Source organism: Hippopotamus amphibius, chromosome 7 (genome assembly GCF_030028045.1).
Source record: "Hippopotamus amphibius kiboko isolate mHipAmp2 chromosome 7, mHipAmp2.hap2, whole genome shotgun sequence".
NCBI lineage: Eukaryota > Metazoa > Chordata > Mammalia > Artiodactyla > Hippopotamidae > Hippopotamus > Hippopotamus amphibius.
This window is the reverse complement of record NC_080192.1, coordinates 130,191,777-130,217,742: the sequence shown is the minus strand read 5'-3', so window position 1 is coordinate 130,217,742 and position 25,966 is coordinate 130,191,777. Positions and strand designations below refer to the sequence as shown.

General features: G+C 36.9%; 1 long non-coding RNA gene across 1 annotated transcript in view; it reads left to right on the top strand.

The window, feature by feature from the left end:
• The window catches only part of LOC130856337 (uncharacterized), a 30,511-nt gene extending 7,254 nt beyond the window's left edge, over nt 1-23,257 (top strand). Inside the window, exon 2 of the long non-coding RNA XR_009054556.1 lies at nt 18,350-23,257. This is a non-coding gene — a long non-coding RNA (uncharacterized LOC130856337). The remainder of the gene's footprint in view (nt 1-18,349) is intronic.
• Nucleotides 23,258-25,966: the final 2,709 nt, after the last annotated feature.

Sequence of the window (25,966 nt, the reverse complement as noted above, 5' to 3'; positions counted from 1 at the left end):
TCCTTCTACTCCGCCATCTTGTCTGTGACCTTAGGTGACATACTTGAAACTTGCCCTGTCTTGATTTCCCTCAAGAACAAGATGGACATTTAAAAGTTAGAGCAATGAAATCACTGCCCCAAATGAGGTCAGCGGCCTGAAGTCAGTTGCCATCCTCATCCACCCTTGCAGGAGAATTTTCTGCCTTGGGCCTCAGGTGGAGGTTAGGATTGAGTGCTGGTGCTGTTTTCCATTTCTGACTTTTTTTTTCCTTTTGTGTTGCACATATCCAATAAACAGACCTCCCCCCCCTTTCTAGTATCTAGTTTTAAAGTGCTTAATTGAGTAGACACTGTAGAATATAAGAAAGAACAAAAATAGACTGCTTGCAAATTAATTTAACCTCAGAAGCCATTCTTCAACAGGTGGATATTTTTGGCTTTTTTTATAAATGAAAAATATAAGTGTCAGAAGAACTACAGCCCTTGAACAAAGCCATTCGGGCCTAAGTGCTAAGAGCGGCTGGTGTCCAGTTCTCCTGACATTTAACACATCACCACCACCGTTGTTTGCTGGGCATGCCAGGCACTCCTGTAGTCTCCAGTCCTTAAGGTAACAGTGTATGGCAGGTGTTATAAACCTCACTTCACAGACGAAGAAGTTGAAGTTTAGAGGAAATGGATCATTTTTCCACAGTCACATATTTAAGAAGTGGAAGAGCTAGAATTTGACTCCTGATTTATGACTCTGAAGTCCATGCTCTTTCTACTCTACGAGATTTCCTCTCACGATGTTGGTGTCAATAATTTCTCTATTTTTGTGTTAAGTGTGCATAAGTAAGAACTTCCAAAATTATTTATCTCAGAAGAACATTTACCCAGAATATGCAGATGCAAATAGTAGGTCAACTTCCCCTTTACAGCCAGACGTACTGGGTGATGTTCCTGGAGTTTGGGATCCCTCCCATTGCAGCCAGGGCCTCATGTCACAGTGAAATTGCCTTTTCTCTGTGTTGGCCACAGATTTCCAGGCTGCGACTTACATGGTCTTATTTCTTAGATTCCTTTAAGAGTCTGTCATGTAAATAACATAACTCTTTAGAAAAGAGAATCCACCCGATCATTTGAAGAGGAGAGGTGGCAGTGGCCTTAAGATGTACACTCCATCTGGCCAGTGTGAGCCATAATAACTAATTAGATGAACATCTTGCCATTCATGACCACCCACACTGACCCAAGGTAATTTAGTAAGGTCGCATTACTCAAAATACTTAGAAAAGCTTCATTACATTCCAAATAGGCAGTTTAAGGAAAATGAAATCTTGTCAATGTCTGTGTCCGGTTTTAATTCCGTGAAATGACCTTATCCGATTACAAACCATTTTTGTTCTTCTTTATTGAGGTATAATTTGCAGGTGATTAAGTATACACATCATAAATTTGCCAGCTCCCAGACTTAATATAAGTAAAATCACACAGTAGGTAGCCATCTGTGCCTGGCTTCTTTTGTTCAGTGTTGTAGACAATCCATTTTGAAGCAACAGAATTTATACCACACTTTGAAATAGTCTGCCTAGAACTTACTCATTTGTAGGAAGAGGATTTAAAAAGGTTTCAGACTAAGTCATTTTTAAGAGATTGCCTTTTATCTCATTTTCATCAAGAAGTATTTAATGAAAATCTTTGTGTAAATGTTATGTATCTGTCTATCTGTCCATCTCTCACTTTGGTCCAAAAAATAATTTCAAGTTCTTTCTGTTGCTGCAATAAGAGTTTTTAGTTTTGTGTTGTGGAAAATGCCTACTTAAGAAGGTTGTTGACCAAACTCCCCATAGTCAAGCAAGTCTGAACACTCTATAATGTTTTTTTTCCTAAAATTCAATTTTTTCTTCAGAGAAAGGGGTTGTTTTTATTTTTTATTACCCAAATAACATATCAATAATTATTAATAAACTTAGAATTGCATCTAGCTTCTAAATAATGCAGTTGCAGCATTCCAACAAATTAAACTTTCATTCTACTTCTAGGACTTGCATATATGGATATATATTTATTATTTGACTGTAGTCATAGTGTAATATAATTTCATTTTCAGCTTTTTTTCACTTAACACATAACTTTTTTTCCACAGTAGGATATTTTCTATATTTTCCATATTTGTCTTCTTAAAAAACTGCATATTATCTATGGAATGAAGTACTGTAATTTACTTAATGATTCTGCTGTCATTGGCTGATTTTAATTTTTTATTATTATAAATAACATGTAATTTCTAAGCACGTAAACATATATAAAAAACATTTCATAGTAAACATTTTCATAGACACTTTCTTTTGGTGTCCATCTGTAGAATTAATTCTCAAAACTTTACTGTAGCAAAATAATTATTGATAGTTTCTATAAAAATATATTTATTTGGTCTGCCATAGCAGTGTAGGAATATACCAGTTTCACTACACCCTCCTCAAAAGTATATTTCTTCCACATTTAAACTTTTTAATTACTAGGCAAAGTAATTTTTAACTTGTTTTTCTTAGATCAATCCTGATAATAAACATTTTTATTACTTTTTATTATTAAAGTTAATTTTTTTCTCCTATGAACTATTCACATTCTCTGTCCATTTATATATTACGGTATTCCTATTTTACCAATTCACATGAATTCTTTATATAATATATACAAAAGAGGGTTGCTTAAAAATCATTATTTAGTCATTGTCTCACTGGACAGATTATTTTATTCTCTACTTACCAGATAATATGGATAGACTCTTATTTATCTTTCAATATTCATTTGCTTATCTAGAAATATTTAGTGTGTGCCTTTTATATGCCAAGACTCTGCTAAGGGAAGAGGATATAGCAGTAAATAAGATAACATGGTGCCTGCCCATATTAGATGTTCAATAAATGTCACTGGATTCTGAGAAAGTAAGTGTTATGACAGAATAATATCATCTACATTTTAGCAAGGTAATTATTGTTGAGTAATTCTCAGGGGTCCTTGAGGAAGTTTCTGAGATTCTCCTACCTCATCAGAATAGTTAGGTCGTTCTTTGCCAAGGTCTATTAAAAAATTTTGTTTCTAAGATATACGTACTATAGCACTACTTTGTAGAAGTTATATCTTTTACTACTTTTTATGACCTGTTTGAACAGAAGCTGCTGGTGGTAGCCTAGGAGACGCCCAGTTTGTTTTCATTGCATAGTACTACTCTATGCAGTAGAACTCTTAAAACATAGTAAAAATCTTCATTTTTACAAATTTAAGTTCAATATTTTCTAAGGCTTTTGATACACTGAAAATAATGTTATGCTGGGCAAGGATATTTATAAAATTCTTATAGAGAATAGCTCCTTTGATGAAGTCTACTGAACAAAGCTTCTTTACCCATAGGTTCACCATGGTGAGATTTTTTTTTCATGTGTTTCAAAAGGACTTAGCCTCATGCTAATGATTTAGGCAAATGCTTTTCTTATGTCTTTGTATAAACAAACATAAAACTCTCAGTTCCATGTCAGAGTGACCAGGTTGAGTTAAGATGTTTGGTTGGAAATAACAGGCTTAAGCAAAAAAAAAAAAAAAAAAGTAGTATCCTATACTGTATAAGGTTATATACAAGGGTACAATGTTGCATGCTGAATAGGCACCCTCTCTCTCTCATCTCTGCCCTTGTGCTTCATTTTCTCTTTGTAGTCTGACTTCCCATCCTTCTCCAGTTCTCCTTGCAAGTGGAAGATGCCCTCACCTCATCCCCACCCTACCCCCAGCTCCATGTTCTAGATCTGGTCACCTAAAGAAAGGTTGACTTCTTTAGTTCTAATATCAGAATTCTCGGGATGAGACTCTGATTGGTCTAGCTTGGGTCAGGTGCCCACTCCTGGCCCAATCAACTGTGGTCAAGGGGGTGGGATCGAGCTGTATAAACAAGTCTGACTCAGCTCCACACTTGTGATTTTGGGGTTGTAGTGTCTGGAGGTCAAGGGGAAAGGAGGAGCAATAGGAATAAACAGATGCCCCAAAAGATGTCTCCCGTAATATTTTGTCATGCAGACATGTTGGTACTGATGGCTGTTTTTTTTTTTTTTTTAATGAAAGAAAAATAATTAAAATCTCTTTGCAGTATTCTACTGTCTTTGGGGCTCTTCTTACAACAGCTTCATGTATATTTTAGTTCCCACAGATGATTAAGGAGAATCTAGGTTATAGCAAAGGGTTTTATGTGCTGTTTGATTTTTTCATTTGGGACAACGAGAGAGTAACTGAAATTATACTACAACTGTAGTGTTCTCTTCTTAAGTTAAATGTTCTTTCCTGAAACAGTGGCAGTGGCATTATTAGAAGATTAAAACAAAAATACAAAATTCTACCTTCAAACCAACAAATAATTCTGGTTAGAATTATGGAAACTCCTTAGGGATTTACAAATAAAGCTTCCTAAAGTTTATGCGTTTCAAGTTTAGCCTTTTAATTTCATGCAGTGTATAGAATTGATTTGTTTTTGTAATCTATGTGATAAGCCTTGGGCAGGGACCCGGGTTGTTTTTTTGTTTTTTGCTTTTTTTAATATTAATTTATTTGGCTGCGCCAGGTCTTAGTTGTGGCACGTGGGTTTTTTCTTTTTAAATAAATTTATTTGTTTATTGGCTGTGTTGGGTCTTTGTTGCTGCATACGGACTTTCTCTAGTTGCGGCAAGTGGGGGCTACTCTTCATTGTTGTGCATGGGCTCCTCATTGTGGTGTGACTTCTCTTGTTGCGGAGCACGGGCTCTAGGCGTGTGGGATTCAGTAGTTGCAGCACTTGGGCTCAGTAATTGTGGCTCACAGGCTCCAGAGTGCAGGCTCAATAGCATGGGCTTAGCTGCTCTGTGGCATGTGGGATCTTCCTGGAGCAGGGATTGAACCCGTATTCCCTGCGCTGGCAGGCAGATTCTTAACCATTGCGCAACCTAGGAAGTACGTGGGCTCTCAGTTGTGGCATGCCGATTCTTAGTTTCATATGTGTGTGGGATCTGGTTCCTTGACCAGGGATTGATCCCAGTCCCCCTGCATTGGGAACATGGAGTCTTAGCCACTGAACCAGCAGGGAAGTCCCAGGGGACCAGGATTTGACACGTAGCTTGACAGTTCATACTGCACTCCCAATACTTAGAAAATAATAATTAATAGTTAGGTGTTGGGTATTTGACACAAAACCCTAACTCTAATTAACTTTAAGAGCTATTTTGGTATATGATGAAAGTGAGATGTGAAAAAATTTTCATGGCTTCTTAGAAGGAGTCAAGAATGTTCCAGTGGCTGAAACATGTTGAAATTTAGAATACATAGATGTAATCGCCTGATGAATGTGAACGTCAGGTAGTTTTAATGTTAAAAGTTCTAAAAACATTTATACTGGAATTAATGTCACCAAGGTTGGATTAAGAGTTTAGAGGCCCTAAACGCATGTGTGAAATTAAAAAAAACAAAAAACAAAAAAAAGGTAAATATCAGGAAATCTGGTAAGTTCTGTGATTTGTTTGTTTTGTAATTTTGCATGATGACTATTTGAATGCCTTTAAAAAAAACTCAAATATTGAAGCATATCCAAATTGTGTGTGTGTGCGCACACGAGTGCATGTGTGTGTGCACGTGCACACACACATGCACTTAAGCATTACTAGCACCCTAAGAATGTACTTAGTCTGCCTTTTGGATCATCCACAGTGGGTACACCATGTTTTTAGAATGTTAAGTAGATTGTGTGGACTTTGGTTCCAATTACAGGAAATTTGGGTAGGTGAGTTGGCAACCAAGGAAGCTACACCAAGGGGCAGCTCCTTTATGACCACTTAAGGAGAGAGAGCTGTGACCGGTGTCTTCCACCTCATGTGGTAGGGGCTCGGTTTCATATTTGAGCATAAGAATTTTACCCCAGAGTGATACTGGTTGAAGAGCAAGTGAGCAGTTGTAGAAGGCCTTGTATGATGGTTTCTAACTTCTTCGCCAAAAATCCTTTCCATTATTTCCCCTCTAGAGTTGGAATATTTTTTACTAATTAAAAAATGCATTTAGAGAAATTAAGAAAGATAATCTTCAGAGTTAAACTACATAAATACAAAATTGCAGAAAGGAAAATAGACAAAAATTAAAGAAGTGGAATGGCTCCAGATCTGAGCAGATTATGACAGTATATGCTGAGGGTGAAATTAGAAGGAAATGGAGATTTGTTAGTCTGGGGAGATTTTTATAATAGAGCATCTGAGATGAATTTTGGGAGTGTCCATCCAATTGCTACTGTCCTAGGAAGAGAAAATCTCACAATTGTGGTAGTTATGGTTTCATTGGCAAGGCCGTGTTTATTGAAGAGAAGGGTACTAATGCCGGGTCGCATTAAACTTTTGAGTTACTCCCTGCCCCTGGTATGATTCCAATCTCACTAAACAACATTCTAATCATAATTTTGTTCCCTGTGTAGCTCACCCCACAGGGAAAACAAATGTGCTGGTCATGTTTAGATTACTATTCTGGCTGTGATAATTCTCAGCACAAATTAATACATTATCTTAGTTTGTTCATCAACCTCTGTGAATTTGGTTAACATGAGGGATGGCCTTGAATGGGCTGACAGGTGAGTTTTTGGAGCCAGCAAGGCCAGAACCAAAGAACCTCACCAAGGAGTGTGGCCTTTAGACTCTTGGAGGGTGGAGAGTATGTCTTAACTCATCTGCATCCCCAGCTTGTAGCACAGGGCCTGGCACCCAGTAGAAACTCAGTGTTCATTTATCTGAACTGGGGGCTCCTTAATGTTAAAGCCTATTTTATATTTGCAGTCTCATTTTATAATTACTCAAAAGTGTAACTCACCGATCGGAAGTTTTTTTAAAACTTTAAAAAATTTACCTCAGTAATATACATTTTGAAGAAAATATATAAAATATATATAAGTGAAAAGAAAAAACTAACCAAATTACTTAGAAAAATCCATTGTTAACATTTTGGTGTATACTCCTTCAGACATTTTTTATGCATAAAATGCATGTGTTTAAATATCTATATTCTTACAAAAATAGCATCTTACCATAATGCAGTTTTGTAGCTTGCCTTTTTAAAAAATTAAACTATATAGTGAAAAATCTTCCTGTCAATAAATAATCTATGGAATCATTTTTAATAACTGCATAGTATATTCCTTACTATATGGATGTACCATAACTTGAACATTCTCCTATTGTTTATTGATTAAGTTGTACCCATTTCTTTGTTATTATAAACAACATTCTAAAGAACACATTATTTCTTTAGAGTAAATTCCTGGAAGTGATATTGATAAGTTAAAGTATATGCGTGTTTTATTTATTTATTTTTAATAAATTTATTTATTTTATTTATTTATTGGCTGCATTGGGTCTTTGTTGCTGCACACGGGCTTTCTCTAGCTGCTGCAAACGGGCTACTCTTCATTGTGGTGTGCAGGTTCCTCATTGTAGTGGCTTCTCTTGTTGTGGAGCACTGGCCCTAGGCGTGTGAGCTTCAATAGTTGTGGCACATGGGCTCAGTAGTTGTGGCTCACGGGCTCTAGAGCACAGGCTCAATAGTTGTGGCACACGGGCTTAGTTGCTCCGTGGCATGTGGAATCTTCCCAGGGCAGGGCTCGAACCCATGTCCCCTGCATTGGCAGGCGGATTCTTTACCACTGCACCACCTGGGAGGTCCCTATGCGTGTTTTTTTTTTTTTTTCTTTTTTGGCATGCGGGCTTAGTTGCTCCGCAGCATGTGGGATCTTCCTGGAGCTGGGATCGAACCCATGACCTCTGCATTGGCAGGCGGATTCTTAACCACTGCGCCACCTAGGAAGCCCCCCATGCGTGTTTTAAAGCTTTTGACATATAGCCAAATTGTCCTCTAGAAAAACTGCTTTAAATTATTCATCCACTAGCAGCGTTTGAGGGGCCCATTTTCCTGACTTAGGCTTTCTACAACTTGGTATCACTTGACAGCCTTGGAGCTTAGGGCCACTACAACCCATAGGATCCTTAACAACTAATTGGAACTCCAGATGCAGCTTTTCCAGTCAGCCTCACCATGCTCCTCAATCCCAGCCCTTGTCCCTTCAAATCTGAACTCTAGCATCCCCCTCCCTCCCGCCTGCCTTCCTGCCTTCTTTCCTGTCTTGAAGTTCCTTCAGGGAAGCTGTGAATGGGCTCTGAGTATGATCACCAGACAAAATACAGGATGCCCAGTTCTTTTCGAATGTTAAACAACGAATATTGCCTGAATCAATAGTATAAGTAGTTTTTATACTAAAAATATTGTTACATATTGTTATCTGAAATTCACATGAAACTGGGCACCCTGTATTTTCATCTGTTAAATCTGGCAAATTTACCTGAGTATTCTTTAATCTAATACCATCTGCCCTAAATCTAGTCAAATTCCTCAAAATGTCTGGTATTTGGATGCTTCTCTATCTCAGTGCTGACACAGATTGTTCCTTACTTTACATTTCTTTGGTCATTTTTTTGGGGGGTGGGGAATGGGAAGGAAGGAAATCAACCATGTCTTCTCAAGCTGCCATCTTTTCCCGGAAGTGTAAAAGTTTTATGAAAAATAAAACAGTGAATTTGAAGGCTATAAAATAGCACATCCATGTCTTATCATTTGGATAAAATAGATTACAAAACATATGTTATGATCTCATTTCAGTTTAAAATATACTACTTTTATTTTAAATTTTATTGAAGTATAGTTGATTTACAGTGTTGTGTTAATTTCTGCTGTACAGCCAAGTGACTCAGTTATATATATATTCTTTTTCATATTCTTTTTCATTATGGTTTATCACAGGATATTGAATATAGTTCCATGTGCTATACAGTAGGATCTTGTTTATCCATCCTATATATAATAGTTTGCATCTGCTAATCATAAACTCCCAATTCTTCCCTCCCTCACCCACCTTCCCCTTTGGCAACCACAAGTCTGTTCTCTATGTCTGTGAGTCTCTTTCTGTTTCATAGATATGTTCACTTGTGTTGTATTTTAGATTCCACATATAAGTGATATCATATGGTATTTATCTTTCTTTTTCTGACTTAACTTCGCTTAGAATGATAATCTCTAGGTCCATCCATGTTGCTGCAAATGGCATTACTTCATTCTTTCTCATGACTGACTAATATGCCATTGTGTGTGTGTGTGTGTGTGTGTGTGTGTGTGTATACAAGCCACATCTTCTTTAGCCATTCATCTGTCGATGGACATTTAGGTTGTTTTCATGTCCTGGCTATTTTTTGCTGTTGTGAATATAGGGGTGCCTGTATTTAAAATATACTACTTTTATGGACTTCCCTGGTGGTCCAGTGCGGGTTCGAGGATCCCTGGTCAGGGACCTAAGATACCACATGCCTCACAGCCAAAAAACCAAAACATAAAACAGAAGTGATACTGTAACAAATTCAATAAAGACTTTAAAAAAATAGTCCACATCCAAAAAAACTTAAAAAAATACTACTTTTAAATTATAGTAAAAAAATAATTTTTAGTGAGATTCTAAACTCAGACTTCAATTATATTCCTCTTTCTGCCTTTCCAACAGTTTTACCCTGGACAAATTATTTAGCCTTTCTAAATCTTTTTCTCATCTTTAAAGGGGGCATACATTCTCCTCTGTAAGTTTATTTCAAGTAGTGGGATAACAAGCACGGCACTCTGGCATATCCTAGGCCTTTTCTACCTGTACGCTGAGTGGGAAAGCACACACAGGACAGTCTTGATGATTGGATTACTCTGTTTAATTTTTGTTTTTTATGACACATTCTAGGGAGTCTTAAATTTAGTGATATTATTTAATCTAATTTTAGGTCTGGAAAAATAAAGAGGCTTTAATATTTTGATATATACTTTCAAAGTCAAAGTGTATGTGTGTGTGTATTTACTATGTATTCATATATATATATATATCATCAAGATTAGTTGTGTGTGTAAGAGATTTTTGGATTCTGTATCCCCAAATACTCCACCAGCCACCTTAGATGGACACCCCACTACAGTGCTGAGAAAAATATATGAATGGAGGACAAGACATTATTTACTCTTTTCCAGGCTGGGGATTTGGCCTAATTTCCAGTCTAATCTTCTGCTCAGCTAGGCAGAACTTCAAGAAGAAGACCTGGGTAAATAGCAACCCTCTCAGATCCTTTGCCTTCAGGGGCACGCTCGATCTTATCCTAAGAAGAGTGAAAAAAAGAATGGAAAAGGAAACCAAGAGAAAAAGAGCCCCTTCTCCATAAACCCTGACAAAGCCTCTCCTTGACCAAAGCCAAGGCTCCTTTGAGAACCTCTTCTCAACTAGGCTTCAACTTTGGCCTCCCCCACAAGCCAGGCCTGCCTAGCCCAGTTTAGCGAGAATCCTGCCAAGTCAGTTTAGAGAGATTCTCCTACCCTTGATATCTGGTAACTCTCAATATCTGATCAGATTCTTCACTCACACCTTTGATGTCTGAGTCCTTGGCCAGCCCTCAGCAAGAATCCTACTAAGTCGATCCTACCTGATCCTTGATTTCTCCTCTTAATAATTTTCTATCCACTGAATTTTCTATCCACTAATCTCCCCTCTCTGCTCCTTGGCTGTAAATCCCCATTTGTTATTATATTCAGAGTTGAGGTTAATCTCTCTCCCCAGTGGGATAGTCTTGACACCTACTGCAATAGTCTCAAATAAAGTCTTCCTTGGCATTTAAACAAGTGGCAGAATAACTTTTTTTTTTCCAACTTCGAGATATGTGACATTGTGTAAATTTAAGGTGTACAACATTGATACACAAATACATTGTGAAATGATTACCACAATAAAGTTAATCTCATATAGTATTGATACTTTTTTTCGGGGGGGGGGAGTGTACTGAGAACTTTAGGCATGTATTCTCTTAGCAATTTCGAAGTATACAATACATTATTGTTAGAATAATTTTTTCTTTAAGAATCCTGGCAAATCCAGCCAAGGCTATCCCAGAGCACCACTTTTTAAGATGCAAAGATTTAAACAGGAGCCAGAAGGAAAGGACATTCCACCTGTAAGTAAGTGCTTTTAATCTTTTAGATCCTTCCATTCTTTGCTCCACCCTTAGCAATAAAGCCCCCCAAACTTCCTTGACCCGAATCAGATTTCCTCCCCCAGGGAATGGAGCTTGTGGGTGGAGATCCTTGTGCTCCCCCTAGTGGGTAAAGTGTGCATCAACACTGACTGGCAAATTTGTGTGTGTGTGTGTGTGAGTGAGAGAGAGAGAGATGGGGGTTGGGGGGTGGGTTTGCTGTTGCTGCTGTTGCAGCAATTAAAGCAGTTAAAGTCAGGAAACCTAGGGTGTTGCTTTCCCTCTCCAAGGAGCTTAGCAGACTATCGGAAATGTCCTGTCTTCACCTGCATGCAGCTGATTCTGCAGTCCTTCCTAGCTCTCCACTTGGGACTCCTGAAATGGTAGTTCAGTCCTTTCACAAGTGTTTCTTTGATGTTCTACCTAGGGAGCCAGAGAACTAGTTCAGGACATATCGAGTGCAACCTAAGTGTTTTTCTAAGTATGAGTCAGCTGCATAAGAATATCCTAGAGTGTTTTTTTTTTTTTAATGAAAACTTCCAGGTCCCACCCCAAACCTTCTGAATCAGAATTTCTGGGACTGTGGTGGGGGTAAGGGTGGGGGGAGGGGGAGGGCAGAGAAGGTGAGGCAATTCTTATGCACACTGAGGTTTGAAAATCGATGCTATAGACTACTTGAGAAGGCATTCCCCTATTCTGTCTCTTTTACAGTTATACTGTATAATGCTGTAATCAGACTCTTCAGGGTTACACATACAGTGAGCACAATGTGATCATATTGCATGCTAGTTTTCCACCCTAAAAAAGAACACAGCAAATACCCTTCCCTTATTCAATCTCTTAAATCTGAACTCTCAAATATGTAGAAAATACTTTTTTTCCCTTTTAAAATCATATTCTGTTCAGTCTAGATAAAGGAGTCTTATTCATTGCTTCAGCTGCACCAAAATTGGGTTAATTCAGCCCAAGTTTTTCAAGTGTTCCATTTTTCCAAAGTTCCAGGGAGCTATCAGTAACAGGCGTTCTCACCAAATTTAGGAAGCCTAACTAACTGCATAAATATGGTTGCCTAAGATCTAAGCATAGTTTCTCTTTGGAAGGATAGTTACAGTGCAAATTCATAAGCTTCACTCCAAAAATTCTGGTTTGGTAGATCTTGGAGCTAGGATTCTGCATTTTATCAAGCATCCTAAGGCAACTCTGATGCCAGAGATCCTCAGACTATATCTTAAGAAACTCTACCTTGTATGCCACTTTCCCAAACAAGTATGGTATTGCCAGAATATTTTATAACCAACTCCCATGTAAATCTTATAAATTGCAGTTCTATCAAATATTTAATGTTAATCTGCAGAGAGGCAGTAGACTTGGGATAATAAATAATGGCACAGAGAACATAATTTTACCCTTTTTTTCTATTTCCCATAGGCTTTACTTTCATCCTGGTAAAATATACATGACATAATATTTGCCAATTTAACCATTTTTAAGTACAATTCAGTGGCATTGATTACATTCTCAGTGTTGGGCAATCACCACCACAGTCTATTTTCAAAACTTTCATTACCTCAAACAAAAAATCTCTTATCCTCTCCATTCCCCAGACCCTGGTAATTTCTAATCTGCTTTCTGTCTCTGAGAATTTGCTTATTCTAGGTATTTCATATAAGTGGAATCATTCAGCATTTTTCCTTTTGTGTCTGGCTTATTTTATTTAGCATAATGTTTTCAAGGTTCTTTCATGTTGTAGCATGTATCAGAACTTCAGCCCTTTTCGTGGCTAAATAATATATTTATATATATATTTATATATATATGTGTGTGTGTGTAGATGTGTGCATATATACATATATAACAATTTGTTTATTGTTTCATCTATTGATGGATATTTAGGTTGTTTCCACCTTGTGGCTATTGTGAAAATTGCTGCAACGAGCATTGGCATACTAGAATCTGTGTCCCTGTTTTCAATTCTTTTGAGTATATAACTAAAAGTAGAACTATAGGATCATAAGGTAATTCTAGTTTAACTTTTTGAGGACCACCAAAGTGTTTTTCACAATGACTGCACCATTTTCCACTCCCACCAGCAATGTAAAGGAGTGTTAATTTCTCTACATTCTTGCCAACATTTGTCATTTTCCCTTTTTTTGATAGTTACCATCCTAAAGGATGTGCGGTGGTATCTCATTGCAGTTTTCATCTGCATTTCCCTAATAATTAGTGATGTTGAGCATCTTTTCATTTGCTTTGGCTATTTGTATATTTTCATTGGAGAAATGTCTATTCAAGGCCTTTGCCCATTTTTGAATTGGGATTTTTGTTTTTGTTGTTGAGTTATAGGAGTTCTCTATATATTTTGGATATTAATCCCTTATTGGATGTAGTTTTGCAAATATTTTCCCTCATTCTGTGGATTACCTTTTAACTGTGTTGATATTGTCTTTGTGATATTGATATTGTCTAAAGTGTTACACAACACTTTAAAATTTTCATAAAATCCAGTTTGTCTATTTTTTATTTTATTGCCTTTGGTGTCGTAGCCAATAAATCATTGCCAAATTCAATATTGTGAAGCTTTTGCCTGTTCCCTTCTAAGAGTTTTATGATCTGAAGTTTTACATTTATGTCTTTCACTTATTTGGAGTTAATTTTTGTATATAGTGTTAGGTAAAGGTTCAACTTCATTTTTTTGCATGTGGGTATCCAGTTTTCCCAGCACAATTTGTTGAAAAGACCGTCTTTCCCCATTGAATGGTCTTGGCACCCTTGTCAAAAATCATTTGATCTTATAAGTGAAAATTATTTCTGGGCTGTCTATTCAGTTCCATCGGTCTATATGTTTGTCTTTATGCAGTGCCACATTTTTTTTAAGGACTATTTTTTTAATGGTCTTTTAAAACAATTTTTATTGATTTATTTTGGCTGCGTTGGGTCATTGCTGCATGTGGGCTTTCTCTAGTTGTGGCGACCAGGGACTGCTCTTCATTGTGGTGTGCTGGCTTCTCAGTGCTCTGGCTTCTCTTGTTGCAGAGCACAGGCTCTAGGCATGCGGGCTTCAGTAGTTGTGGCACATGGGCACAGTAGTTGTGGCCCGTGGTCTCTAGAGCACAGGCTCAGTAGTTGTGATGCATGGGCTTAGTTGCCCCACAGCATGTGGGAATCTTCCCGGACCAGAGATCAAACCCATGTTCCCTCCATTGGCAGGCAGATTCTTAACCACTGCACCACCAAGGAAGTCCCTATGTAGTACCACATTATTTTGATTACTATAGCTTTGTAGTATGTTTTAAAATCATGAAGTTGTGACTCTTTCAGCTTTATTCTTTTTCAGGATTTCTTTGGTTATGCAGGGTCTTTGAGATTCCAAATGAATTGCAGGATGGATTTTTTAATTTTTCAAAAAAAATGTCATTGGGATTTTGATAGGGATTGCACTGAATCTGTAGATCACTTTGGGTCGTATTAGCATTTTAACAATATTAAGTCTTCCAATCCATGAATATAGGTTATTTCCATTTATTTATGTCTTTAATTTCTTTCAGTAATGTTTTGTGGTTTTCATCGCACAAGTCTTTCACCTCCATGGTTAAGTTAGTTTCTAAGTATTTTATTCTTTTTGATGCTATTGTAAATGGGATTGTTCATGTATTTTTTTTCAGGTTGTTCATTGTTAGTGTATAGACATGCAACTGATTTTTGTGTGTTGACACTGTATCCTGCTCTTAGTTATAATAGTTTCTTTGTGGAGTCTTCAGGGTTTCTACATATAAGATTTTATCATCTGCAAAGAGATAATTTTATTTCTTCCTTTCCAATATGGATGCCTTTTATTTCTCCTTCTTGCCGAATTCCTCTGGCTAGAACTTCCAGTACTACGTTGAACAGAAGTGGCAAAAGCAGTTGTCTTTGTCTTTTTCCTAGTCGTAGAGGAAAAGCTTTCAGTCTTTCACCACTAAGTATGATATTCACTATGTGTTTTCATATATGGTTTTTATTATGTGAAATTAGTTTCCTTTTATTCCTAGTTTGTTGAGCGTATCATGAAAGGGTGTTGAATGTTGTCAGATGCTTTTTCTGCATCAAGTGAGGTGCTTCTGTGATTTTTCTCCTTCATTCTGTTAATGTGGTATGTTACACTGATTGATTTTCATATATTGAAACAGCTTTGCATCCCAGGAATAAATTCCACTTAGTCATGGTATATAATCCTTTTGATATTCTGCTGAATTTGGTTTGCTGGTATTTTGTTGAGAATATTTGCTTCAGTGTTCATGAGGGATATTAGTCTATAGTTTTATTTTATTGCAGTGTATTTGTCTGGCTTTGGTACCTGAGTAAATGCTGATCTCATTGAATGAGTTAGGAAGTTTTCCTTCATCTTCAGTTTTTTGGAAAAGTTTGAGAAGTATTGGTATTAATTCTTCCCTAAATGATAGAATTCACCAATGAAGCCATCAGGTCTAGGACTTCTCATTGTCAGATATTTGATTACAAATTCAACATCCTTACTAGTTATAGGTCTATTCAGATTTTCTATTTCTTTGTAATTTTGTCTTGGTTGATTTTGTGTTTGTAGGAATTTGTCCATTTCATTTAGGTTATCCAAATTGTTGGCATACAGTTTCATAGTGCTCTATTATAATCCTTTCTATTTCTGTAGAACTGGTAGTGTTCCCATTTTCATTTCTGATTTTAGTAATTTCAGTCTTCTTTTTTCTTAGCTCATCTAGCTAATGGTTTGCCAATTTTGTTGTTTTGAAAGATGAACTTTTAGTTTCATTAATTTTCTCTGTTGTTTTTCTGTTCTTCATTTATTTTTGCTCTAAATCTGTTATTTCCTTTTTTCTGCTAGTTTAGGATTTAGTTTTTTCTTCTTTTTCTAGTTCCTTAAATTGTAAAGTTATGTTATTGATTTGAGCTCTTTCTTGTTTTTTTCCCCGTTAGCAGTGCTTTCACTGCATCCTATAAGTTTTGGTATGTTATGTTTTTATTTTCATTCTTTTCTAAGTATTTTCTAATTTCCCTGTGATTTCTTCTTTGATCTCTTGGTTGTTTAAGAGTGTATTATTTAATTTCCACAAAGCTGTGAATTTTCCAGTTTTATTTCTGATAATCCTATTATAGTTAGAAAAGATACTTTGTATGATATCAATCTTTTTAAAACTATTGAGACTTTTTTTTAAATTATTTATTTATTTATTTATTTTTGGCTGTGTCAGGTCTTAGTTGTGGCACCAGGATCTTTTGTTGCAGTGCTCGGGCTTCTCTCTAGTTGTGGCGTGCAGGTTTTCTCTCCTCTAGTTGTGGCATGCAGGCTCCAGAGCACGTGGGCTCTGTCGTTTGTGGTACGCAGGCTCTCTTGTTGAGGCGCAAGAGCTCAGTAGTTGTGGCACATGGGCTTAGTTGCCCTGCGGCACGTGGGATCTTAGTTCCCTGACCAGGGATCGAACCTGTGTCCCCTGCATCGGAAGGCGGATTCTTTACCACTGGACCACCAGGGAAGTCCCTAAAACTGTTGAGACTTAATTTGTAATCTAACATTAAAAAAATCTACTTTCCACTTGTCCCTTCAGGCCTAGGGATGGTGATAGCCCCCAACTACTTCACCATCCCTTTCTGGTTCTTTTAATCCTGTCCACTCCTCTGTAAATAGTTTCCTTATTCAATTCTATTCAGTCCTCCTTTGAGTGTGCCAGTCTGTTTTCTGCCAGAACTCTGACTGCTTCATCACTGTTCACATTCTCCCTTTACTGTGTTTATTCATTTCAAGAATTTTATTCTCATTTTAGCAGTTTCTAGAGGCAACAGAAATAAGTGCCATATGTTCATTCTGCTGTATTTAACTGTTAAATATTCTTTTTCCAATATCTTTCCCTATACAGAAATATCTGACTGTTTTCTTTGATATAACATACTAATTTCTCTCCAATGCCCAAAGCAGAAGACTGCAGGCTTAATCTATGGATAAACTGAAAAGGCAGGTCCCAATTCAGGGACAAGCACAGAAGTAGGCAAAACAGAAGCACCATACAATAAAGAGTGACAAAGACCATGTGGTAAAGGATGACCCTTCACTCATTCTCTTGAGTTTCTCAGTGCCAAAAAAGCTGAAAGTCAGGAGGCTGATAGCTCTGTTCCCATGCACCCACCAGTCAGAAGGTTCAAGGTTTTTTCCCTTGAGAAAGTGAATAGCTCTAAAGAAGATTTTAAAATGTATGCTGAGTCATTACACAGTGAAGCTCACAGGTGAAAGTCTGGCACACTTACTCAAATCTTTTTTTTTTAATTAATTTAAAAAAATTTGTTTTATTGAAGTATAGCTGATTTACAATGTTGTGTTAATTTCTACTGTATAGCACAGTGATTCAGTTATATATACATGAGGATGAGTCAAAAATTTTCTGCACTCCAATTATATGAAAACATCTGTTGGCTGCACTGTCTTATCAGTGCTTTCTGTTCATGACTACTGTCTCCCCAGTCACTGCTGTGCAGGTGTGAATGTGTTACATCAGGTCATTTGTAACTGCAGTGCAAGCAAAAATGGACGCCTCACTTGTGATTTGCATGAAAGAAGAGCAGTGTGCAGTGATTTGGTTTTCGTGGTCTGAGGGTATGCACGTCTGCACGCTTCTGCCCACACTGTCAACACTGCAAAAACTTCATTTTGAGGTGTTAAAGTATCCTCCCTATAGTACTGATCTTTCTCCATCAGACTTTCACCTATTTGGTCCCCTGAAAGCAGCCCCACAAGGATAAAGATTCACTTCTGATGAAGTGGAGACAGTAGTACATTCGTGGCTCGTGGCTCAGCCTAAAACACTTTTAAACGAGGGAATCTGAAAGCTTGTTGACAGGTGGATGAAATGTATTGAAAAACAAGGAGATTATGTTGAAAAGTGACGTATTTGTCTTTTCTAAAAGTTAATTAAAATAATTCTACAGCCAGAATGTGGATAATATTTGACTCAGCCTCATAATTCTTTTCCATTTTCTTATCCATTATGATTTATCACAGGATATTGAATATAGTCCCATGTGCTATACAGTAGGAACTTGTTGTTAATTCATTCTCTGTTTAATAGTTTTCATATGCTAATCCCAAACTCCCAATCCATCCCTCCCCCATCCCCTCTCCCGCTTGGCACCACAAGTCTGTTCTCTATGTCTGTGAGTCTGTTTCCGTTTCACATAAGTTCATTTGTGTCATATTTTAGATTCCAATGTAAGTGATATCATATGGTATTTGTCTTTCTCTTTCTGACTTACTTCTCTTGGTATGATAATGTCTAGGTCCATCGGTGTTGCAAGACCCAGCTCTGCCCACAAGAGGGCAGGCACCAGTCCCTCCCATCAGGAAGCCTACACAAGCCCCTGGACCAAATTCACCCACCAGGGAGCAGACACCAGAAACAAGGGGAACTATGTTCCTGCAGCCTGTGGAAAGGAGACCACATAAAATTAGACAAAATGAAATGACAGAGAAATATATTGCAAATGAAGGAACAGGATAAAAGCCCACAAGAACAACTAACTGAAGAGGAGATAGGCAATCTACCTGAAAAAGAATTCAGAGTAATGATAGTAAAGATGATCCAAAATCTCAAAAAAGAGTGGAGACACAGATCAAGGAGATGTAAGAAATATTTAACAAGGAGTTAGAAGATTTAAAGAACAAACAAACAAATGAGCAATACAATAACTGAAATGAAAAATACACTGGAAGGAATCAATAGCAAAATAACTGAGGCAGAAGAAAGAATAAGTGAGCTGGAAGACAAGAGTGGTGGAAATCACTGCCACAGAACAGAATAAAGAAGAAAGAATGAAAAGAAATGAGGAAAATCTCAGAGACCTCTGGGACAATATTAAATGCACCTACATTTGCATTATAGGGGTCTCAGAAGGAGAAGAGAAAGAGAAAGGGCCTGAGAAAATATTTGAAGATAGTATGGCTGAAAACTTCCCTAACATGAGGAAGGAAACACTTACTCAAGTCCAGGAAGTGCAGAGAATCCCATACAGGATACTCAAATCTTTCAATGTTTTAGTGACTTATTTTAAAACATGAATGGACAACAGAAGATCACTAGGTATTTGAAAAAGACGTAAACAAGAGAGGCAAAGACAACCAACAATAAATGCACAAATGAGAAAGCCATAACAAAAATTCAAAGAAAGGAGAAGCAATTCGGGACAAACAAAACAAAAAAAGAACATTGGATTAGTGTGGAGAAAAAGCAGTGCTTTAACATTCTGAAGAAAACGGATTTCCAATCTAAAATTCTATTCCTAGGCAAATTATCACTCTGATAAAAAGGGTAAAATAATGACATTTTTATTTAGGAACACTGAATGATGTGAAAAAGGAAGAAGTCAAGAAAGAGAAAGACACTGGATCCAGGAAACAGAAGATCTGACATATACGTGAGGGGAAAAGAATTCCCAGGATTTTAGTGATGGAAAGTTTCAGGATGACAGCTGGGCAGTAGGCCTAGTGAGTGACCAGTACTGATAAGAGAATGAAGGCAGAGGGCTCCAGGAGGAATATTTCCAGGGAGAAAACTCCTTGTAGAGTATCTGATGTATTTTACTGTATTCAGGGGACGTCCCTGGCAATCTAGTGGTTAACACTCCGTGCTTCCACTGAACAGGACACAGGTTCAATCCCTGGTCAGGAGACTAAGATCCCACAAGCTGCATGGCCAAAATAAATTAATGTATTCAGAAATTATTTTTAGTTCTGTTGGATAGTTTGGAGTTGAATTAGTGATTTTGACATGGGAAATAAGCAAACAAATAACCAAAAGATCCCAAGGCAATTATCAATACTGGGAAAAACATAAAGTTGTTCAAGTAGGAAATATTGTCATGATATACACTATCACAACTGTGAATAATAGAAACTAATCATAATAATATAAATAATAAACATTTATTTAAACAAAAATGCCAATGTAACTAATTTGGTAAATGGGAATGAGGAAGTATACGTGAGCAAATATATTTGAGGGAGATGATTTAAAAGAGTCAGATCTTCATTTACCATATCAGCAAGTCAATAGGTAATAGCAAACATTAAAAAAATCAAGAAATGGCAATGTAAGCACATAATTTATATAAATGGAGATAAAACCAGAAGAAAGAGACAAAAAAGTTCAAAGAAACTGCTTAAGAGGAGTGGGAATTTGGGAATAAAGCTCAAAGGGGCAGACTTCTGCTGTTTTCCACTGTGAGCTCACAGTTCTATTTAATTTTTTAAAAGAGATATATGGGTTGGTCTCATAAAAACAAAATATGAAAAGAGAAACATATCACATAGGTGGTCTGAGGACCTGAATAATAGTCACACAGCAATATTTCTCTGCCTCTTCCCCCCATATTCTTTTTTTTTCTTCCCCCCATATTCTAAGAGCTCTGTTCCTTGTAAAGAGTTCTTGGAATCTATGTGGTATCTCACAAGTGTTCTGTGAATTTGTTCTCTTGGCTGCCTTGAAGTTTCTGTTCTTGCTCGTCTTTTTTTCAGAGGCCAGCTAAAGGCCACACCCCTGCCGGCTTTGGACTCTCACTGATCTCTGTCCCCAGGCTGCCAATACTCAGTGTCAAATTGTTGATATTTGTGCCAGCGATGCTACTCCTTATCACTGCTGAAGCTGCTGGCTCCAAGGCTGTCAACGTTTTACACCCTACTGCCCCCACACCTTGTATTTTCCTAAGTGGGAGAAATTTTTCTCAGTTTGCAAAATCAGGAATCAATGTTTTTTCTTGAGTATCTGCTTTTATCTTTTATCTTATGAATACTGTGGACATACAACTGACTTTTCATTTTTGGGTCTGGCTTCTGGGAAAATTCTTAACTAAATCTACCCATAATTCTAGAGGGTAGAGAGGACCTTATGGTTTGTATGTTTGTTTATGACTTTAAGTGACTTTGGGACTTTGTTTTAATCTTATGTTTTCACTTGTATTTTATTCATTCATCCACTCATTCATTCAATACTGTATTTTGGTAAGGTGACTAAAATCCTTTTTTTTTTTTTTTTGCAAGTGGGAATACATAAATTATGAAATAAATGACAAAAACTTTTAGATTAAAAAAATTTCCCCTTATTAAAATCTCTTTATTTTAGGAATTAGGATTGAATTCATTTTAGCTCTCTTCATTACTGTAGATTTATAGCAAATCTTAATATTGGATAGTACATGTCCTTCAAATTCTTCTATTTCAAAATTGTTTTAGCCATTTTAGTTCCTTTGTCTTTCCAATAAATTTTAGAATTGGCTTGTCTATATTTATAAAAACTTCTGCTAGAATTTTTAAAATAACACCTTTACTGAGATATAATTCACATACTATAAAATTCACCCTTTTGAAATGTACATTTCAGTGGCTTTTTATATATTCACAGAGTTGTGTAACTGTCATCACTAATTGCAGAATATTTTTATCACCTCAAAAAGAAAGCCTATACCCATTAGAAGTCACTGATTCAATCAGTTGAAGACCTTAGGAAAAAAGTCTTGAGTCCCTGGAGGAAGAGGGAATTCTGCCTTGGAATCAAGCCTACAACATCAACTCTCCTCTGAATGTCTAGCCTGCTGGCCAATTTTGAACTTGCTAGGCCCCACAATCGTGTGAGCCAATTCCTACTCTGCAGAGCCCTGACTAATACAAATTTTGAAATCATACAATATGTGCCTTTTCTGTCTGGCTTTTTCATTTAGCATGTTTTCAAGGTTCATCCATGTTCTAGCATAAATCCATTCCTCATTCCTTTTTATGGCTGAATAATATTCTATTGTATAGAATCACATTTTGTTTATCCATTCATTAGTTGAATGGATAAACATTTGGATTATTCCCACTTCTGTCTATTATGAATAATGATGTGAACATTTGTGTATAAGTTTTTGTGGGGGCAAAAAAGGTTTTGTGGGGGTTGCAGTTCTCTTGGGTTTCTCTTCAATACGTGGCTACACCATCTTACATTTCTCTCAACATTGTAAGAGGGTTCTAAGTTCTCCACATCCTCACCAATAATTATTAGTGCTTATCTTTTTGATTATTGCCATCATAGGGGGTGTGAAGTGGTATCTCATTGTGATTTTGATTTGCATTTTCTTGATGGCTAATGATGTTGAGAATTTTTCCTATTTATGTTTAGAGTCATCAAAGGACTGCTTCATGCATTCTGTCCATTTTATAGCTGCATTCAGTGGGAGAGATTGGAAATATGCTTACTTCATTTTACCTGAAAACAGAAACTTGTTAGTTTTCGATACTTACAACAAGAGTAAGTTTGATTTGATTTCCTGCAAACTTGCTAAACTCTCTTTTTAACTCTAGTGTTTTATCATCTGCCGATAATGAAGGTTTGTTTCTGTCTTTCCAATCCTTATTTATTTTACATGATTGTATTGGCTAAGAACTCCAGAACAAAAAGGTAAATTAGAAAGGGTGATATGACACCCCTGTTTTCTTCCTGGTCTTAAATGGAATATTTTTGATGTTTCACCATTAAATGTAACATTTAGAGTAGGGTTTTTTGGTAGATACATATTATCATGTTAAGAAAATTCTTTCCTGGTTTTCTTACTGTGTTGTTTTTGTTTAAGTCTTGAACATGTATTGGATTTTATTACGTCTTTTCTTCATGTACCGAAAAGATTTTTTTTTCTTTTCATCCTTACCATGATGTATGCTAATTGATTTTCTAACATTAAACCACTGTGGTAGATTGTTTGCAAAGGTAGCTACAGTCATTCCTTCCAGCCTTTATACTCCTTTGCCATGTGACTTTGTCATTGATCCCTTCAAAAGATGGAATCTCCTTCCCCTTGAATCTGCTCTGGTCTTGTGTTTTGTTTTATTAGAACATGGCAGAAGAGGCTTAGCAATTTCTGAACCTTGGCCTCACGACACTTTGGTTGTTTTTGTTTTTGTTTTTGTTTTTTTGCTCTCTCCCTCTGAGAGCTTCTCTTAACATGGAAAAAGCCCACAATGATAGACTTCATGGAGAGAGATGCCCAGGATCCCAACCATTACAGAAACCCCAAATGAAGGTCTAGATATGAGGGTGAGTCATTTTAGGCCATCCACCTGAGCTCTCAGCTGGCCGCAGCCATGCAAGTGACGTAGGCAGGACCAGCCCAGCCAACCCATAGCATTATAAGAAATAATAAAATGTCGTTTCAAGCCACTGTTTTTGAGTGTTGTTATTTTGTTTTTGTGTGTGTGTTTGTTTTAATGCAGCATAGATAACTGAAAAGTGTCCAAATAACAGGTTTGGAAAATAAACTCATGACCACTAAAAAGAATTCCTGATCTTGATGAGTTCACAAGTCTGACATAGTACCAGAATGGAGCAGGGCTCTTGCTCATCATTTGTCATGGTATCTGAGGCGGATTTCTTTTGTATGATAGCAATTCCTAGATTTTTCTCTGAACCGGCATTCTTAAGATTTTTTCTCCTGCCTTCTTAGGGGTTTAAAGACTGATGTCTTCTGAACTTAACGGAACTACTGGTTTTTATCTTTATCTCAAAAAGCAGTCTAGTCAGTATTAGTCTAGCCTGGGATGAACCCGAGTACCCATAGTGTTTAGAAATTTCCCTAGACAAAATAGGAGGGAGAAGGATGACCTTGGTTCTGAGGACCCTGGAAAACCAGGCAGCGTAGATTCTTTGCTGCTAGGAACATCCTATTCTTCTGTTTTAGAGAGGTTCTCTGGAATGAGCAGAATTAGATTTTCTCACACTGTGGGAGGCCAGAAGGAGCTCCCTCCACCTGAGCCAGCTTATCTGTCTGCAGCCTCACTTTATCTGACAGTTTACAATTGCCTTCTCTGGGTACCCCCTCACCAGAGCACAAAGAATATAAGGCTCAGATGTAGCGTTGCCTTCCCTTCCTTTCCCAAAACAATGAAAACAAATATCTGTCTTCTTATAGTGAAATGTAATAGAATTGACAAGCAGTTAAAAGTAAGATAAGGCAAGCTCAGAAATAATCAAGTAAATTGTCTTACATTTTGAATTTGTTGACAAGTCTTTAAGAACTAATATAACAGAGAGGACTTTGAATGAAGAGTGCTCAGCTGCAGCAACGTGGAAACACTGATAGCATGTTTCAAAGTATTTCCCTGCAGCACATTTCTTCACTGAAATAGTCCAGTATCTCTCTCTTCTCTCTCTCTCTCTCTCACACACACACTCTCTGTACTATATCAACAGACTAAATTAAAAACTTTCAAGTAAGGAATGTGAAGAAAAGGGGGGGAAGATCAAGTTACTTGGTGTTCTTTGGAATATCCCAAATTATAACATTTTAGGGAAAAGGCATACTATTTTATTTTTAAAATACCAGTAAGGTTGGAGTTTGCTGGGTGAATGAACTGGAGGGCCACCAGGACAAAGCAGTTGAACTTTATGCATGAGAATGGTTATAAAGATGGGATGGAATCTAAGCTGGGGAAGCAGCCCAGTAGTTCTAAGTTAGAGTCATGATTATTGGGACTGATTTCCAGTGTGGGTATGATCTAGTAGGGCAAGTTTTCTGTTCTTAATTTTTTAGCTGTACTACTGAAGTCATTGTTATTTGCACTTTTTTAAAAATTTAGGTTATGCATTGGTCTAGCTTTAGGAATGATCTTTATACTCTGGCAGGAAAGCAGATGCATAAAGGATGCTTCATTTCACAAACTGCTTTCCAATCACATTCTCATCTGTTTTCCCCCACAATATTTGTATTTCTTAGAAGCTTTTCTTCCCCATCCAGGTTTCTGTCCTGCCGTTAACAAGGGATCTTGCCTGTCATACCACTGTGATATCTACCTAGAAAATTTAGCTCAGTAATAAGGGAGTTTGGGATGGAAAAAAGCAGGAAGCCCTGGCAATATGTGGGTAGTTCGGATAATTTTCAGTATCCTGATATAAACTTACAAATTTAGTGTATTTAAAATGATCACCTAAAAACTTTAAGGAATTCCATACAAACATTGGAGGGATTTCTGTTTGGAGGCAGCTTACTGTGGCATGGTTTGCTTTAAGAGGATTTGGTAGGTGGATGTGTAGGAAGTTACCACAATGAAAACCCCATGGATAAATGGACAAAAGACAGAACAGGAAGTTCACAGAAGAGAAAACCCAATTAGATGATAAACACATGAAAAAGGTGTTTAATAGCTGCTCCTTGTATCTGGGAAATGATACATTAAGGTACAATTCTATACCCATCAGGCTGGCAAAAATTAGTGTCTGATAATATTGACTGTTGGCAATGGCTTGGAATAGTGGGAACTCTAATACTCTGTCGGTGGGAGTGTAAATTGAGAAAATAACTGGAAAACAATTTGGCATTATATAGTAAAGTTGAAAATGTGCGAATTATACAACCCAGTGTTTTCACTTCAAGGTTTATGTTCTAAAGAAACCCTCAAACGTGTGCCAGGGGACATGGACCAATCTACAGTGGCTCTATTTATAAAAGCATATTATAAGCAGCACAAATGTCCATAAGCAGTGGAATGGATACATTGTAACATATTCATAGAATGCAATACTATATACCAGTGATAATACAACAGATATAACAACATGGATGAATCTCAAGAATATAACTTGAATGAAAATTGGCAAGAAACAGTGCTTAGAATATGATTCTATTCAAATAAGATTCATAAGCATGCAAAACTAAACAATGTTTTATGTGTGTAGACAAAATTGTTAAGGCTCTAAAAATTACAAAATAACATTTAGGATAATGTTTTATCTCAAAAAGAAACAAAGGAAAATGGGTCAGAGAGAGGCACACAGTTAATGGTAATATTTTTTATTTTGTAAGTAATAGCTATACAGGTAGCTTTTAAATGGTTTTTAATATTACTTTCTAGATTATATAATAATAATAATATAT